Below are 13,672 nucleotides of genomic sequence, written 5' to 3' on the forward strand. Positions count from 1 at the left end.
CGCAATTTTTGGAAAGAGCATAGTCTAAAACCCCAAAACCAAATTTTCAACTGCCAAGTTCATTTTTCGATTTTTGGCGAATTTTTGAAAATTCAAAATTGATTGTTTTTGGCGATTTATGCTTTTTTTTTTGAAAGTACGTACTTGATTAGTAAAAATGGTCAAAATAAGTCCCAAAACTAATATTAATTACCCAAATCCAAATTTTACCATTTTCAGACATTCTGGAGCCTCCAGCGCGATTTTTGATTTTTCAATTTCTCCAGAATTTTGAATTTGCTCCAGAAGGTGTGAATATGAAGTTGGGCAGCTAAAAATCGAGTTGTGTTTATACTCGACCTGTTTAACGAGTTTATCCACATTTGAGCCGATTTTGAGAGTGACACCTCAAGAGTGGTTTTTTGAGGTGTCACTCTCGCTCCAAAACGGCTGGAAATAGTAGAATTTGCACTCCGGGGCTTAGTTCTTGAAGAAATACAGCGATTCGCACAAATTTCAAAAATTTCCTCACAACCAGTTATCTTTCGATTTTTTGGATTTTTTAATTTTGAAAAAAGCTGGTCAAAAACCCACTCTTGAGGAGTCACTCTCAAAATCGGCTCAAATGTGAATAAACTCGTTAAACAGGCCGAGTATAAAACACAACTCGATTTTTAGCTGCCCAACTTCATATTCACGCCTTCTGGAGCAAATTCAAAATTCTGGAGAAATTGAAAAATCACGCTGGAGGCGCCAGAATGTCTGAAAATGGTAAAATTTGGATTTGGGTAATTAATATTAGTTTTGGGACTTATTTTGACCATTTTTACTGATCAAGTACGTACTTTCAAAAAAAAGCATAAATCGCCAAAAACAATAAATTTTGAATTTTCAAAAATTCGTCAAAAATCGAGAAATGAACTTGGGCAGCTGAAAATTTGGTTTTGGGGGTTTTAGATCATGCTCTTTCCAATAATCGCAGTCCTGTTCGAATCGGAGTGTGACGCCTCAAGAGGTTCCCTTATAAGTAGGTATATCGTGGAGAACGGGATTTCCAACGTGTTAGATGCTTAAATGGAATTGCACAGTACTCTTTGAAACTTTGCAATTGGAGGGAGTTTTACAGCAAATAGAATGTTGACGGGTGTTATACCTGAATACACTTTTCATTTTTTCGCTCAAAAAACATATTTGCAGACGCTCCATCACTTTTATGCGGAGGAGGCCCTCAATAGTCAGTACCTTTAATGAATTCACGCATGCAATAATCTGCCAATCATTGTTACGAGAAGGAAGTTCAAATCTGTACATCTGTTCGACTTCTTGAAAATGCACTCATTGCGGTGCGATGGAAAATTCTCGTCAAACAAGCTGTAAAAGTAATATCTTCAGTAATGAATCGATATAGGCTATATTTTGCTGAATCATTTTGGGAAATAGTTAAATTCAAGAAATAGTAAAATTCAAACCATTCCAAGAATAATTCTTTTACCTTCGCGAGTACCAGGCTTGAAATTATTAAAAATACACAAATAATGTTACAGAGTTATTTATATACAGATTTGAGTCTCCTTCCTACCAACATCACTCTTGGAAGTTGAAATTTTGATCTGCAAACGTCAGCGATTACAAACGCATTACATTCTTCAAAAGCTCTATAATGAAAGCCGATTAAAAATTTACTTAAGCAAAAAGACTCATAACTACGTTCTGTTTTTGATTGATAAAGAGTTTAATTACACGTAACGTAGGTATAAAATTCACCGCGAAAGAATCTTTGTAGGTTGCTTCGACGTACCAAAGACGAGTGTCATGTCTACGTAACGTACATTTTATACGATGTAGATGTACTGGGTCGTTGATTCGTTAAACCACCTATGAGTGTAGTTGTCGGTGTATCTACGTGTACGAGAGAGTATACAGTGGCACTTTGTGTAACTTTGCCAACTTTAATCGCGCACCGATGTAATTTTCACGAAATTAAACACGCTAAGTCACCTAAATGCTACGTAGACTTTATTTAATATGAACGAAAGAGAAAGGTAGTATCGCTTTGAATAATTAAAAATTAGCATCTTGGTGTGTCGAATTAGACGCAGGTAAGTATCTAGCTACCTCACACATGTCATATTTGGTGATGTGTATACTGAAAAACGAAGCATGTTTTCTTTCATTTGCATCTCTGATACCTCCATACACGTTATGTTCAAAGCACACATACCTACAACACATACAAAAGACGAACTGACAGACGAGCAGCAACACCGCGCAAGGAACTTGTTGACGAAGAAATTCGAACACAACATAGATAAGCTATATGTTGTTGGCAAATAATGAAAAATAAACATTCGAGGCGAGACTGTCATAACAAAAATGATGAAAATTCTTGCCATCGCATATTTTTCTATGAGGTTTAAAAGGTTTTTGCAACGTAGTCGCGGTATCGTGGCTGTGGGTATATGCGGCTGTAACTATATCTAGTATGCGTAGAATAAGCATAAACTGTATTCGATTTTTTTTTACACATACTCTTTGCTTACCCTGTGTGTTCGATAGTTATAAAATTTCCCATGTTATTGAAAAATACTGGTGCGGCGGTTCGATTGCCAAAATATTGTTTTCAAATTATATGCATTGTTACTCGAGCCAGGTATTTTGTTTGCATCTGGAGGCAATCAGACGAGGATTTTCTTCCACATAGGCATCAAAAACTCGAATGTTCGGTAAAAAAAATGATGAAAAAAATACGAGAATAAATCAACAAACTGAAAACTTTCCGAAAGGAAAATACAAATTTTAGGTAGCCTTAATTATTCATTACTGTCGAAACCAGATGTAGAACTGGTTTTATGTTACTTTTTTTAAAAAAGTAAGTAATGCTTTGAGTAAAAATTTGACCTAATTTTAGAAGAGGTGAAATAAAAATTAAATTCCACTCCCCCTCCCCCACCTCTACACAATATCCCAAAATAGTAGCAAAAATTGAAAAGCTTAATGAGGCGGAATCATTAGAAGTAAGATTTATCATCAGTTGGCACCGTGAGTATATGTACCGCTTGGATATTCAAACACTAATCTGTAATTTGTTCTTTGTTTTCATGTTGAACAAATAACAGAAAAATGCACAGAACTATCTCAAACGATTTGAATCCATAAAAGAAAATATTATGAATGCAAAAGAGTTATTCGTCAACTTACAAAATTTACTGATTTTCACTTATTTTCATTGATTTCGCTGGAAAATTACCAATTGTCCGTTTGTGGATCATGATAAGTAAGTATTCAGACTGTCCACTAGTGGATGGATCACCAATGGGATGATCCACAATTGATAAATTTTTCAGCATTTCAAGCAGGGTAAATTTAGAGGGAAAATTAATTCCCGAAATAGTCAAATCACTAATAGTTTATTAATCACTAGTAAATTTTCGGTTCAGTCAGAATTGGCATTGCTCTAGTAAAGAAAAATAAATGATAAAAACTAATATTCGACAGCTGGAAACAAGATATCAGCACTTCATGAAATCAAGAACACTTCTGAATCAATTTTGGAGTGTACAAGTAATGCCATCTCCAGTGAAATACCAACATCAACTTTACAAGAACAGTCGAACATAAACCCAGAAAGTTTTCCGCAGCGTTCGCTCTAAGTTCGAAACAGTGTACTTTTAAGCACAAAATATGCTCACCGATTTAGAAATTCTGCCTGAAGATAACGCTGCGAGACCATCGGCAGATAATTTTCCTTCTTAACTCGACTGAAGAAAGTTCAAAATTTTTCATTTTTGAGAGGTTTTCCAGAAATTCTGTTTCCATTCCAGTACCAGATACAAATTACGATGAATTGAGAAAGCGCTCCGAATATATTTCCCCCTTAAACTAAAACTCGACATGTGTTTTCCAAATGTGAGATATTGGTCATTTCTTTCAAGTTATCAAAAGGCTAACATGGTGTTCAGAATTCATCACAATTTAGCTATTCCGGGGGGGGGGGGTCAGCTTGGTTTCCATGGGAGGGGGCTAAAATCGCCACGAGAGTCTATTTTACTCAAAAGGGACCTTTTAGAGATGATGGAACTCAAAATTTCGACATTTTAAACATTTTTCTTGGAATTAGGTTTTTTCAAATTTTTGAAAATTGAGGGGCCCACCGCAGCCCGAATTTTTCGAAAATCGAAAAAATAAAAAATAGTGAATTATTTTCTCACCAGAGGTTACCACTTTAGGTGGTGGGAGCGGAAAAAATCCCAACTTGAAAAATAAGGACCACCCAAGGCAAGAATTAATCTCAATTTATTCCAGGTTCTCAAAAGTTGGAAACCCCGATTTTTATCTTCACATTTCCAAACGTAAGACTGGATATCTAAAAGTTTACTTCAGAAATGTAATTCATTAAAATCTTTCACAAGTTCTTAGTTGAACGAAATGTTGTAAAATAAAATATTCTCTAAGTATTGGAAGTTGATCAAATTTTCTTCCAAGTTCTTCAATGACCAACAAAATGTCAAATGAAAATGACTGCGAATCTTACTCGTAAAAATTTTAAAATAGGTACTTCAATTAGTTATCTTGTTAGCCTCATCAGCTGATCTCGACTGAGCGTTGGCAGCTGATGTAAATAAAATTGCCTATTTTGTTTGCCGTAAATATTGCTTTAGAAAACAAAAACAACGCTGCTATCAACGCCATACAATGTTTTCTCACTTGAAAACTATCTCTCTAAGCGGATAGGAAGACATTACCTCGTCAAATTCATTGCTCTGATTACGAGTCGAGCGGTACTGCAGCACACATCGAATAATTGCAGAGGTTCACACTTATCTATGTGATCATCATTACCAATGAACCTAACCCAAAAAGTTTTCATATTCTTGGAGAATACTACATCAACATATTTCCTAATCGTTGGCGAAATGATGGTTGGTTTTTGAGAATAATGAATAGAATAACATGGAATGAGCCAACAGGTACATACAATGGTACATGTGAGACTTAGATGACGAAGTGGGTAATCTGAATTGCGAAGAAATTACACGACACGGTGCTTGTACTCGGAAGTTATACTCGCAAAGCCGGAGAATTTCATTTTATCATAGAAATTTCAACGAATAAACTTTATCTCCAGGCAAGCAATAAATATTTATCGAAGTGTACTTGTAAAGAGAAGAGTATAACGTCGTCGTGGTGTGCGGTTATTAATGGAATATCCTGCGAGTATTTAGATTGTAAAATCAATTTTATTTTGTAAAATACGTAGTACTTGGTAGCGGCGTGCCGCCATCGAACAAGTTCTAACGGTTAGCGGTGCTAATAAAATTATCCGATAGAAAGTTTGAAAAGGGCGCGTTAAACTTGCCGAAATATTAATGCACCTTGTGTAAATTACCCGCATTAGAACTACTCGACGTCACTTTATTTACTCGTTTGTCGAATACAAAGTTTTATTTGTTTGGAAGCTGGAAAACGCGAGCTTGGATGGTGCAAAAGCGAAGAGAAAAGCGGATGCTTGAAATCGCTTTCGGGGTTTCAAATTCACCCAAAATTTTTTCCTCAATCGTAAACCATTTTTGGGTTTACTTCAACATGTCCAGATTAAATGTTTGCTGGTGAGTGAGTATATGACGGAAAAAGAAAATAAGAAATGAACTTTTTTATTTAAAAAATGAAATACCGAAGTTCTTTTGAAGTCTCTTCGCGTTTTTTTTCTTCGTAAAATGTGGAGTGGAATAAAAACGAGAGAGGGGATGGGTTTTAAAAGCACAATTTATGTACAGTAACAAATGAAAACGTTTCAACTCTTTTCCTCAGCAGGTGTTGCCTAATTTGGAAGTACGTTACATGTGACGGAGATTAATGACCGTACTTTCTGGCTGCAAAACATTACTTTCATTTTTCTCAGATACGCGATACTTGGCTAGCAATCGAATTTTCTTTTTATGGAGAGGATATGGTAGGCTGTACAGCGTACATGGAGCAAAGAGATACGATGTCGTTGGCTGTCGACGAGGAGTATACGGTAGCATGTATGCCTCAAAATGAGAGGGGGGGAGGGGACGTATTCGGTGAAAAAATTTGAAACCATTCATCACATTAGAAAATCGCTTCATTTCGCAACGCAGATCAATTCAGCAAAATTTTCAACGAATTCATAAAATTTGGGTTCAATGATCCTTAGAAACAAACAGCAATATCAAAAATTTGAAAATGAAACACTAAGTAACATCATAATGCATATTACATCAAAGAGGACAAGATTTCCTGAAAAATGGGCTCAAGTTTTCAAAATTCGATCCACAATTTAGGTATATATTATATGAATACACGTACCTAGTACCTTGTGGTGCCCGGGTCTTTTATGGTAATTGTGGTGCCCGCGTACATAGAGGATCACATATAATTATATGTATGATAAAGGTGTTTTGGTGCAGTTTGGATTTTTCATCATAGTTAGTCATAGAGGTGCCCGATACATAAACTTGGTACTTGTGGTGCCTGCCTCAAAAATTTTTTTTTCACCTTAGAGTGCATTTCACTCGATTCTGCATCGTTTTATATAAAAAGACCTTGTGGTGCCCGATTTGGGCGCCACAAGCCCAAAACCGGGCACCACAATGACTACGTATACTTAAAATGGGCACCATAATGACTAAGTTTAAATCTATATTTATATATAGAAGTTTAGTACCCAATGATTAAAAAAAAAAAACGATCTCGAAATTATAACTGAAAATGTGTACCTTTTGGATAAAAGTATGGCCGGAATTTTTTGGCCAAAAGTCACTACCTTTTCACTACCTTTCAAAAAAAAAAATCACTGCCTTCCAAAATATTTTCAACACTCACCCCCTCTCACTAGAAGGATTTTTCATTTTTTGGTTTGAACGTTGTAATTTTTTACACTGGAGTGAGTACACGTTTTCATCAATTTGAAATCAATTCAATGATTTTTTATAATCATAGCTATATTTATTCAAGATCGTTACAATTTCTCATGAATTGTGTAGGTAGGTACATGTTAAAAATACAAAATGAGCGAACTTAAATTAACAAATCAACTATTTCGTCTATTTTGAGAATAAAATTCTTTCAAATATGACAGATGAAGGATTTTTAAAAAATTGTTAGCAGTGATTTTTCAGGGTGTCTAGTCCAACAAAATTTCAAAATAAAAAAGCAGGACTTTACCAGGACATTTTTTTTTCGCTTTTTCAATGTCTTCAAACATCCCAAGATGTTTTTCAAGCAAGCGGATGTCGAGAATATAATTTTATCATTTCAATATTTGATTTTATTTTCATCTTTAAGGTTTTTGTTACTGTAATGAAATTGGACGAATAAAGAGCTTTTTTCAAAATAAAAATATTAAAACAAATTAATGGAAACTTTGAACAACATTTGGAGAAAAATATACAAATTTTTCGAAAAAATCTATCCATAAATGATGAAGTTTATTATTTATGCTTCTAAGTTTTAAAACTTGAATGATTATTCGAAAAAGAAAAAAATTCAAACTTTAAAAAAAAGCAAATGGGTCCGAGTGAAGCGAGGGCAACAGCTATCAAAAATTTGTAATTCAAGTTCTGAAAAAGTCAACAAATGAGCCATTTTCTACAAAATTTTTCTAGCGTGGAAAATCGGATTTTCCACTTTTTTTCATTTTTCACTGCTTTCCCTACCTGGTAGACACCCTGATAAAGAAGTCCTTCCCTCATGGACAAATCATTCATCAAATCTTTGATGAGAAAATAAATAGAATCGCAATCATGGCGTTCTAAAAATCAGAGCTTAAAAGCACATATGAATAATCGATCATGAAATTAAAACTACCTCGATATTTTCAATTTTAAAAAAATCCATCGAAATTCACATTCACGGATGGGACACTTACTATGGTTTGTTGCAAACATGAAAAATTTTAATTTTATACCCTCATGTAATCATTTTCATATCTTGTGATTTACTCACATTGCTGATTGCTCGAATGTGAGGGATTTTTTTTTGTTTTTGTAAAAATCTACCAAACGCTACGAGTATAAAAATCAATTCAACACTAAATCAGTATTCATTTCACAATACCTGACTACCTGTTTTCAAATTTTCAAATTCTCGCAATAAACGAAATTCATCTAGTTTTTTCATTCAACCCTAATTTCTATCAAAGTTCAGCAACACGTAATAACTCTCTTCTTACGTTAGTACATATGTACTTTCTTCCAATTGTCCAACATTTTAAATTCACAAGTTTAATTTCATTTCCTCACCAAAAAAAACTTCAAATTTATAGACAATTTCGAAACCCGTGCTCATTATTTATTACACATTTCTTCCATTTTCATCAAAATCCAAATAGGTGCACGAATATCATCCTTTGATACTTTTATTGAAATCTGTACCTCTACCTACCCTTCCTCTTTCTTATAAGTACCTCACCAAACAAATGTTTTCAACAGCAAAATTGGAGCATGCATACTTAGGTAAGAACAGTGATAAAGGGCTCATATCACTGCATCCGAAGTATACATAATTGATCACAAAACAGAGGACTGAAAAAATTGCTGTAAAATGATGAAATGTGTATTTTCATTACTTAACGAGCATTTTTTCGTTTCTCTGGCTCGTAATCAACTACACACTCAATAACCAAGCATCCCCAAAATTGTGACTAGACCATCTATTCGCAATTACGAATACAGCTATGAGTGCCAATCACCACGATTAGCGAGTTCAGCAGAAAAATCATAATCATACGCTCAACAATACCCAGACTACTGACCCCCCCCCCCTCCCATCAATTTAAAAATTATTGAGAAAATATTAGTTGAAACGGTGAACAAAATTCTATGAAAATTAGCTAAGAAATTCACGCAGAACGTCAAGGTATACAGAGCTTTAAAGAAAATTGATACTTCAAAATCAACATTAGAAGATTTAGCTCGAACAGACATTCGCTCGTCATTTCATTCCATTTTTTTAAGTAGTTTAACGGTATTATTAGCACTCACTGTCAAAAAATGTGTAGAAATGAATAAACTCGTAGCAAAATCTGTGTACGTTACCATGTAATCATCCGAGCTGTAATCACGAATAAATTGCAACTTTCGCTTCTCAATACCGTACGCAATCTTGTCACTTTAAAAAAGACGTGATCAATCAAAAAATTTAAAAATTTTCGGTTCTTTAAAATTTACTCGTTAGTGCATTCCTGAATCCTGAAGTTCAAATGGAAAGGTTCGAGAATCTAACAAGAGCGAAACGTCGCGTCGATCCTCTTAAATGAATTACACTCAAAACTACACGGGGAAACGAAATAGAAATCATTATAAAAACAACGGAGACTTTTGAAGTTGCATGTCAAAATGTTCTAAAGAATAATAATTATAAACTATCAAGCAGATAACCATTTAACCAAGTTCGAAGAATTGAAAAGTACACATACACAGACACATCAACGTTCACACTTCACACACGCACGCGCGAGAAAACACGACACAATGCGTAGTTGCATAGGTTGTGTGTGTGGATTTGATTTAGGAGTTGGTATTTGTAGTGGTGAGCTGCGGCTACCGTCCGGCGGCGGCGTCCAACCGTCCATATGGACTTTATCTAAAAAGCTTCTATTTTATGGCGTGTGGCCATGCCAACTTGAACTGCAATAACTGCATTGACATTGAATAAAATTATTATTAGGCCATACGTCACATTAATAAAACTTCTGCTTCTTTCTTTGGCAGACTGGAATCGCGCCATTTTAACAAGTTATGAAGTTAGTACCGACAGTACCGACGTACCGATCATAGTCGTAGCTCACCACCACAAAGACGCAAATTCACGCACACTACCAACGTGGCTACGTATGTAATTACAGTCACACAAGAAAGCCCCGAAGCGATTCGCAAACCAAAATTCACGTCCACAAACAGTATTTGGAAATAAATAGCACTTAATTCATGTCGAAAAGTGAAAACGTTCTACTTCTAATCAATCACTACACCACTACAAATGCCCGAATTTTCGACTGAAGGAACAAAGAACGTCAACATGGCGGCCATTTCAGCGTCTATTCAGTGGAGGTTAATACTCAAAAAACGTATGTCGTACGCACTCAACATATAGAATCGCGAGAAAAATACACCCTGTACAATATAATTATTAATTAAGTTATTGAAACATACCTTGGATTTGGAATTCATCGAAGAAAGACATGGTGTTCTACTTCAGTCTTACTTCAGTCAGAGAAAAATAATAACCACCTTCCAAATGGTGATGAATTACATGATTTTACAGCATCCGAACGAATAACCCAGAATGCGATACAAATGAATCCGAAAAATTAATTACAAATTACAAAAATTAACCACGGGAAATTATCGAACACACGAACAGAATGATGAAGATCAGCAAAAAACGATCAAACACAAGTAACGCGACGCCGGGAGAAAGAATAAGAAAAAAGAAAACTACTGAAGTACTGATGGAGTGGACAGAGGAGAAGGAGCTGCCAGCTGACCATGAGGCCAGCTGCGAGCGCTGCGAGCTAGTAAAAGGCTGGGAGGGGATGAATATGGAAGCGAACGAAGTCACAAGTCACTGGAACTCAAACCCATGGCACGTAACATTTTCGCGCATGTGCATTACCAATTTACTGCAGCCACAGGTTCATTCGGCTTCGGAGTACACATTCAGCCTCAAGACGCGGTTGAGTTGAGGGGAAGCGAATTTTTTTACTAAATGCCTTTTTTTAATGCAACGGAAAAAACGTATAGACAGTTGTACACGAAATTTCAAAGTGCTTTTTTTACGGCAAAAAAAGCACTTTGAAATTTCGTGTTCAACTGTCTTACGTTTTTTCCGTAGCATTATAAAAAGGCCTTAAGTTTTTGAATTTTCAATTTTAATACCCACTACCCAACTACATACATATCAACCAAAATTATTTCTTTTTTTGATACAGCTTTAGTTTAGCTAGGAATAGAAATTAGAAATTACAAACAGAAAGGACGTGGGAAAATGTATAACAACAGACGACACATCAGACACATGACTGGGACAAGTCATTCTTTCCCTCAATAAGATGCCCGTTATCGCGAACAAGAAAAACAAGAAAAGATGAAAAAGAACAAAGAACAATACATTAGTAACTATCCACTAATTACTAATTACTGGTACGTTACGTTTACGTATGAGGAGCTCATTGCAAAAGTAGCCCTTGTCACATGAACTTTTAGACCCTTTTCACTCGATTGCACCTAATGCCAACTGCGGAGATCATGTTGTAATGATGAAATGACCGTCAAGTTGGTCTACCCTGAGTAGCTCTGAGAGGAATTGCTTTATAGAGTTTACATTCATGATACTGGGTACGCTCAAGGGAGAGCTTTAGAGATTGCATAGGTTCATGTGACAAGGGCTACTTTTGCAATGAGCTCTTCATATACTTATATTATTTTTTACCTATTAGGTACCTATTTACAAAATTAGGCTGATTTCTATTTCAGACTGAATTTCTCAATGAAACGTCAGCCGTCCATTTCATTTTCTTTAGGAAAGCTCCAGTTTACTCAACCAACACACTACACAGAGTTTATTACCTTACCTCGCCTTATCAGAATCGGCGATCCAAGACATGAAGTAAAATTATTAATGATTGAATACTCCGATAGTTTACCGACCGCCTTGTACATTTCATCAACTTTTACTACGGCGCCTTCCACTGACACTGAACTCATCGGCGATCAACATCAGGTATTAAAATAAATCCGTTTAATTTCAAACTCGAACCCATAACAATCGATCGTTACGCATAAGACAAAGACAGTGCAGGTAATCTGTAAAATGGGAAACTTATAAACACTGCACAATGCACATACTTACTTATTTAGTTGTTTACAAATGAAATTACTTTTCGATTTCGATATCGACGATGGATTACTTGAATTAGGATGACGAAATGGTACTTATATCAGAGATTACAAAGCAACGAAGTCGATGTCGTTGCGTATTTTTACGGCTGCTATCGGGAGTCCTGATCCGATGAAGATAGCACAAAGACGAATTTCGTCGCAACATACTGATATGATAGTCGAATAGATTTCCAAGAAATTTCCGACTGTTGGTTATACACGAGTATAACGTTGCAGACGTTGCGGTAAAAAAAAAATTGAATAATTCCATTGCCGAATCAGCAGTAGGTAAATAGATACCCAAGCTTACGTAATATGATTGTGTACTTAGACTTACCTACGCCAGTGGTTCATTTTATTTTAAAATTTCTTTGTAAGATCCATTACTCAAACTCGTCACTCCATACCTCATTGCTCACTCTATTTTGAGAAACCACTATTTCACTCTTCTCCCTTTCCTCGTAAGTATCTGAACATGCAGCTGCTTGATTGCTGAGCAATTATCCTTCCGGAGTTGTTCAGAAATATTTATTGGAAGAATTATATTTTGAACCTACGATAAGCTTATACAATTCCATGTAAGTCTAGGTGGTGACAGGTAGTGTTACGTTCGACGCGAAGAATCGAAATTCGGAACAAAAATACGTACGATAATAGGTACTAAATTATATTTCGACGATAAGTGCATACAATCGAAAGTAAGACTACCTTTGTATGTCCATAGCAGGACTATTTATATGATTTAAATAAGGATACGTATTAGAAAGTGAAAGGAGAATACAAATAGGTTATTGCGTATAGTAGCTTAAAGCGTAAGGGTAATTAATAGGTATTTATGTACAGGGGTCATTAGTAAGGGTAGGCCATAACACACCCCCCCCCCCCCACAAAGACGGAGTTAAAAGACCCGAAATCTGCGAGGTCGAAAGTTGTATGGTGGTGGCGGTGGTGCAGTAGCTGTTTCAATTCCATCAGAAAATTCCAACATCTGCATAGGAGCTTGCGTATAATTTGTGGTGCGTACTGGTGATTGTGTTTGTCTGTAGCATTTTTTGTACATATAGTAAATAATGATGAAGAGAATGATTAGTTGGAATGTTGACAAAGACCAATTTATATGTTTCTGTGCTATGTTAGCGAATCCTGAATTAATTGTATCTTTCTGCATTTCTAATTTGATTTTGAGGTCGTTGAAGTGATCTGCATTGAGTGTTCGCAAGGTTGGTGGAACTAGTTCAGGTGGTACTTTCACTGTGAGTGGTAATTCAAAGGAAATATTTGGAAATATGTGCGTAATACTGATACGTAGATTACGAAAAGCGAAAAAAATATTTCCTTCTGTCTGAGCTTTACATCCGTGATCAACTGTGAGAATTCCACTATTTGGAAGCTGTTCTTTTCGTATTTCAGAATCGTTACAATAGAATATAATCTGCTGGGATCGTTGAGTAAAAAATAACCATTGATTTGAGCTGAGTGGTTGCCAAATGTCAGCAACTGCAAAGGATGTCGTAATGTTACACTGAGAATTCATTACGTTGGCTTCACCAGTGATGAGTCGGAGTTCGCAAAAGTTGTTGTATGAATTTTTGATGTGGTTCATTTCACACAAGTAGTAATCGATGCTCACCTGCTGACAATGTTCTATTGTATTAAGCAAAACATATTTAGAACGTGTTAATCGCTCAATAATGAGATAATTCGAAATAGGATTAATGTAGGATATAGTTTTTGAGTCAAAGGAGAAAAAAGGATATGGGTACATGCGATATAACTGATATTTGGTATTTTCG

General features: G+C 35.6%; 1 protein-coding gene across 1 annotated transcript in view; it reads right to left on the bottom strand.

The window, feature by feature from the left end:
- Nucleotides 1–10,389, bottom strand: part of LOC135835772 (lachesin-like) — a 201,284-nt gene extending 190,895 nt beyond the window's left edge. The window contains exon 1 of the mRNA XM_065350195.1: nucleotides 10,152–10,389. The gene's annotated coding sequence lies outside the window, so the exon portion shown is untranslated. The remainder of the gene's footprint in view (nucleotides 1–10,151) is intronic.
- Between the last annotated feature and the right edge of the window lie 3,283 nt (nucleotides 10,390–13,672).

Source organism: Planococcus citri, chromosome 2, assembly GCF_950023065.1.
Source record: "Planococcus citri chromosome 2, ihPlaCitr1.1, whole genome shotgun sequence".
NCBI classification, from domain to species: domain Eukaryota; kingdom Metazoa; phylum Arthropoda; class Insecta; order Hemiptera; family Pseudococcidae; genus Planococcus; species Planococcus citri.